Genomic DNA, 6,708 nt, shown 5'->3' with positions numbered 1-6,708 from the left:
TTGTTTTGATCGCTGCATTCACTACATATGCTTTACAAATAGTATGATCAAGATTATGATGGCATGTCACTCCAGAAATTATCTGTGTTATCGTTTTACCTCTGGACGAGCAGAACTAAGTTTGGGGATGCTGATACGTCTCAGACGTATCGATAATTTCTTATGTTCCATGCCACATTATTGATGTTATCTACATGTTTTATGCACACTTTATGTCATATTCGTGCATTTTCCGGAACTAACCTATTAACAAGATGCCGAAGTGCCGATTCTTTGTTTCTGCGGTTTTTGGTTTCAGAAATCCTAGTAACGAAATATTCTCGGAATTGGACGAAATCAACGCCCAGGGTCCTATTTTGCCACGAAGCTTCCAGAAGTCCGAAGAAGAGACGAAGAGGGGCCACGAGGGGGCCACACCCTAGGGCGGCGCGGCCCCCCCCTTGGCCGCGCGGCCCTGTGGTGTGGGGCCCCCTTGCCGCCTCTTGACCTGCCCTTCCGCCTACAAATAGCCTCCGTCGCGAAACCCCCAGACCCGAGTGCCACGTTACGGAAAACCTTCCCGAGACGCCGCCGCCGCCGATCCCATCTCGGGGGATCCGGAGATCGCCTTCGGCACCCTGCCGGAGAGGGGAATCATCTCCCGGAGGACTCTACGCCGCCATGGTCGCCTCCGGAGTGATGTGTGAGTAGTCTATCCCTGGACTATGGGTCCATAGCAGTAGCTAGATGGTTGTCTTCTCCCCATTGTGCTATCATTGTCGGATCTTGTGAGCTGCCTAACATGATCAAGATCATCTATCTGTAATTCTATATGTTGCGTTTGTTGGGATCCGATGAATAGAGAATACTTGTTATGTTGATTATCAAAGTTATATCTATGTGTTGTTTATGATCTTGCATGCTCTCCGTTACTAGTAGATGCTCTGGCCAAGTAGATGCTTGTAACTCCAAGAGGGAGTATTTATGCTCGATAGTGGGTTCATGCCTACATTGACACAGGACGGTGACGAGAAAGTTCTAAGGTTGTGTTGTGCTGTTGCCACTAGGGATAAAACATTGATGCTATGTCTAAGGATGTAGTTGTTGATTACATTACGCACCATACTTAATGCAATTGTCTGTTGCTTTGCAACTTAATACGGAGGGGGTTCGGATGATAACTTTGAAGGTGGACTTTTTAGGCATAGATGCAGTTGGATGGCGGTCTATGTACTTTGTCGTAATGCCCAATTAAATCTCACTATACTCATCATGATATGTATGTGCATGGTCATGCCCTCTTTATTTGTCAATTGCCCAACTGTAATTTGTTCACCCAACATGCTGTTTATCTTATGGGAGAGACACCTCTAGTGAACTGTGGACCCCGGTCCAATTCTCTATACTGAAATACAATCTACTGCAATATTGTTCTACTGTTTTCTGCAAACAGTCATCTTCCACACAATACGGTTAATCCTTTGTTACAGCAAGCCGGTGAGATTGACAACCTCAGCACCTTTGTTTCGTTGGGGCAAAGTACTTTGGTTGTGTTGTGCAGGTTCCACGTTGGCGCCGGAATCCCTGGTGTTGCGCCGCACTACATCCCGCCGCCATCAACCTTCAACGTGCTTCTTGGCTCCTACTGGTTCGATAACCTTGGTTTCATACTGAGGGAAACTTGCCGCTGTACGCATCACACCTTCCTCTTGGGGTTCCCAACGGACGCGTGTTGAACGCGTATCACCCACCTCTGACTCGGTCAAATTCTGGTGATAACACAAGGTGATGGCGCTAACGGTGAGGCTTGCTTTGGTCAGTGCTTCAGATCTGGCCAATGGGGAAGTCAAGCTGCTAACGTTCACAAGCTCGGGGCATACGACGGCGTCATCCGTCTTGCCCGTGAACATCTTGGCCTTTCAACGGCCCTTCTCAGAGCCAATGTGCCGTTGCTGAGGCCCTTCTTCTCCTTCGTCCTGGCGACTACCGGCGACACCATCCCAAGTGGTGCGTCCCCGGCGACGGAGTTGCTGGAAAGGATGCGGAGCAGAGATCTGATGTGCGGTCCAGAAGGACTCGATTGATTTTCTTCTATATGTTTTGGGGTCCTTTTTGTAAAGTTGCAGGTCCTATTAGTTATTGTCTAGTTCTCTTGGACCTCTATGTAATTTTTTGGACTAGTTTCCATTTGCACCGATAAACTTGAATTTTGACAAGTTCACGGGAAAAAAATTCCTTTGCACATATATATGGCCTATCATGTATGAACATTCTTGAGTTTTAAACTATATGTAATGGCCAGCACTTGCGCAAGGGGCTCGTCTAGTGCGCACTAGTTTCCATTAGCACCGATAAATTTGAATCTTGACAAGTTCTTGGAAGAAAAAAATGATTCACATATAGCCTATCATGTATGAACTTTATTTGGATTCAAACTATACATAGATGGCCAACACGTGTAAGAGGGGGTCCTCTAATGTGCACTAGTTTCCATTAGCACTGATAAATTTGAATCTTTACAAGTTCTCGAAAAAAAATTGCTTCACACATATGCCCTATCATGTATGTACATTATTGGGATTCATATTATATATAGATGGCCAACACTTGTGCAAGGGGTCCTCTAATTCTTGGGGATTTCAATCTATCTATCTCTCTCGATCTATCGTTAGGGGATTTTAACCCTAACCCTAACCCTAAAACCCTAGCTAGCTAACCCTAAAACCTAAACCCTAATTAAACACTACATATATATATAGGCCAACGACACTTAATTGCGCATCAAGCAGGCGACCAAATAATTAGCGCTGATAAATTAATGAACTTGAATCTTGACAAGTTCTCTCGAATGAAAACACATTTGATTAAGTTGCCTCATAATATATATACAATTAGTGTGCATGCGCGCATGGCATACCATGCACATATCATTCGTGCATATATATATATATATCTCAATATATATCTGAACATATTCTTGGGGATATATATATATATATTTCAATCTCTCTCTCGATCTATATATATCGTTGGTGGACAAGAAACACACTTATTATATATATACGCATGCACTTTATGCGCAAAGGCGCGGGTGCCTCTAATAATGTGTGTGTGCACTAGCTCGATCGATGATCCCTAAACCTTAAACCCTAAAACTCTAATCCATGATCCCTAATTATACCTTAAACGTACACCCTAAACACTAAACCCTAAACCCTAGACCCTAAGCCCTAAACCCTAAACACTAAACACTAAACCCTAACCCTAGAACCTAATAAACCCTAAACCCTAAATATATTTCAATCTCTCTCTAGATCTATATATCGTTGGTGGCCAAGAAACACACTTATATATACACATGTACTTTATGCGCAAAGGCGCGGGTGCCTCTAATAATGTGTGTGTGCACTAGCTCGATCGATGATATCCCTAAACCTTAAACCCTAAAACCCTAATCCTTGATCCCTGATTATACCCTAAACGGACACCCTAAACACCCTAAACACTAAACCCTAAACCCTAGACCCTAAACCCCCCTAAACCCTAAACACTAAACCCTAAACCCTAACCCTAGACCCTAAACGACCCTAAACCCTAAACCCTAAATATATTTCAATCTCTCTCTAGATCTATATATCGTTGGTGGCCAAGAAACACACTTATATATATACGCATGCACTTTATGCATAAATTGGCGCGGGTGCCTCTAATAATGTGTGTGTGTGCACTCGATCGATGATCCCTAAACCTTAAACCCTAATCCCTAATTATACCCTAAACGTACACCCTAAGCACCCTAAACACTAAACCCTAAACCTTAGACCCTAAACCCTAAACCCTAAACACTAAACCCTAAACCCTAAACCCTAAACCTAGACCCTAAACACTAAACCCCAAACCCCAAACCCTAAACCCTAAACACTAAACCCTAAACCCTAAACCATAATTAATTAACCTTAACCCTAACCCTACCCCAAAAACCCTAGCTAGCTAATCCTAAATCCTAAACCCTAATTAAACCCTACATATATATATAGGCCAACGACACTAAATTGCGCATCAAGCAGGCGACCAACTAATTAGCGCTGATAAATTAATTAACTTTGTTGAATCTTGACAAGTTCTCTCGAATGAAAACACATTTGATTAAGTTGCCTCATAATATATATACAATTAGTGTGCATGCGCGCATGGCATACCTTGCACATATCATTCGTGCATATATTTCAATATATATCTGAACATATTCTTGGGGATAAATATATATATTTCAATCTTCCTCTCTCGATCTATATATATATATCATTGGTGGCCAAAAAACACACTTATATATACGCATGCACTTTATGCTCAAAGGCGCGGGTGCCTCTAATAATGTGTGTGTGCACTCGATCGATGATCCCTAAACCTTAAACCCTAAAACCCTAATCCCTAATCCCTAATTATACCCTAAACGTACACCCTAAACACCCTAAACACTAAACCCTAAACCCTAGACCATAGACCCTAAACACTACACCCTAAACCCTAAGCCCTAAACCCTAACCCTAGACCCTAAACCCTAAACACTAAACCCCAAACCCCAAACCCTAAACCCTAAACCCTAAACCCTAGACCCTAAACCCTAAGTAATTAACCTTAACCCTAACCCTAAAACCCTAGCTAGCTAATCCTAAACCCTAAACCCTAACTAAACCCTACATATATATATATATAGGCCAACGACACTTAATTGTGCATCAAGCAGGCAACCAACTAATTAGCGCTGATAAATCAATTAACTTGAATCTTGACAAGTTCTCTCGAATGAAAACACATTTGATTAAGTTGCCTCATAATATATATATACAATTACTGTGCATGCGCGCATGGCATACCTTGCACATATCATTTGTGCATATATTTCAATATATATCTGAACATATTCTTGGGGATAAATATATATATTTCAATCTTTCTCTCTCAATCTATATATATATCGTTGGTGGCCAAAAAACACACTTATATATACGCATGCACTTTATGCGCAAAGGCGCGGGAGCCTCTAATAATGTGTGTGTGCACTCGATCGATGATCCCTAAACCTTAAACCCTAAAACCCTAATCCCTAATTATACCCTAAACGTACACCCTAAACACCCTAAACACTAAACCCTAAACCCTAGACCCTAAACCCTAAACACTACACCCTAAACCCTAAACCCTAACCCTAGACCCTAAACCCTAATTAAACACTAAACCCCAAACCCCAAACCCTAAACCCTAAACCCTAGACCCTAAACCCTAATTAATTAACCTTAACCCTAACCCTAACCCTAAAACCATAGCTAGCTAATCCTAAACCCTAAACCCTAATTAAACCCTACATATATATATAGGCCAACGACACTAAATTGCGCATCAAGCAGGCGACCAACTAATTAGCGCTGATAAATTAATTAACTTGTTGAATCTTGACAAGTTCTCTCGAATGAAAACACATTTGATTAAGTTGCCTCATAATATATATACAATTAGTGTGCATGCGCGCATGGCATACCTTGCACATATCATTCGTGCATATATTTCAATATATATCTGAACATATTCTTGGGGATAAATATATATATTTCAATCTTTCTCTCTCGATATATATATATATATATCGTTGGTGGCCAAAAAACACACTTATATATACGGATGCACTTTATGCTCAAAGGCGCGGGTGCCTCTAATAATGTGTGTGTGCACTCGATCGATGATCCCTAAACCTTAAGCCCTAAAACCCTAATCCCTAATCCCTAATTATACCCTAAACGTACACCCTAAACACCCTAAACACTAAACTCTAAACCCTAGACCATAGACCCTAAACACTACACCCTAAACCCTAAACCCTAAACCCTAAACCCTAACCCTAGACCCTAAACCCTAAACACTAAACCCCAAACCCCAAACCCTAAACCCTAAACCCTAAACCCTAATTAATTAACCTTAATCCTAACCCTAACCCTAAAACCCTAGCTAGCTAATCCTAAACCCTAAACCCTAATTAAACCCTACACACACATATATATATATATATATATATAGGCCAACGACACTTAATTGCGCATCAAGCAGGCGACCAACTAATTAGCGCTGATAAATTAATTAACTTGAATCTTGACAAGTTCTCTCGAATGAAAACACATTTGATTAAGTTGCCTCATAATATATATATAATTAGTGTGCATGAGCGCATGGCATACCTTGCACATATCATTTGTGCATATATTTCAATATATATCTAAACATATTCTTGGGGATAAATTATATATATTTCACGCTTTCTCTCTCGATCTATATATATATCGTTGGTGGCCAAAAAACACACTTATATATACGCATGCACTTTATGCGCAAAGGCGCGTGTGCCTCTAATAATGTGTGTGTGCACTCGATCGATGATCCCTAAACCTTAAACCCTAAAACCCTAATCCCTAATCCCTAATTATACCCTAAACGTACACCCTAAATTAACACCCTAAACACTAAACCCTAAACCCCTAGACCCTAAACCCTAAACACTACACCCTAAACCCTAAACCCTAAACCCTAACCCTAAACCCCAACCCCAAACCCTGCTAAACCCTAAACCCTAGGCCCTAAACCCTAATTAATTAACCTTAACCCTAACCCTAAAACCCTAGCTAGCTAACCCTAAACCCTAAACCCTAATTAAACCCTACATATATATATATAGGCCAA

This window comes from Lolium perenne, chromosome 6, assembly GCF_019359855.2.
Source record: "Lolium perenne isolate Kyuss_39 chromosome 6, Kyuss_2.0, whole genome shotgun sequence".
In the NCBI taxonomy this organism is placed as follows: domain Eukaryota; kingdom Viridiplantae; phylum Streptophyta; class Magnoliopsida; order Poales; family Poaceae; genus Lolium; species Lolium perenne.
The sequence above is the reverse complement of the archived record's forward strand: the minus strand, read 5'-3'. Positions refer to the sequence as shown.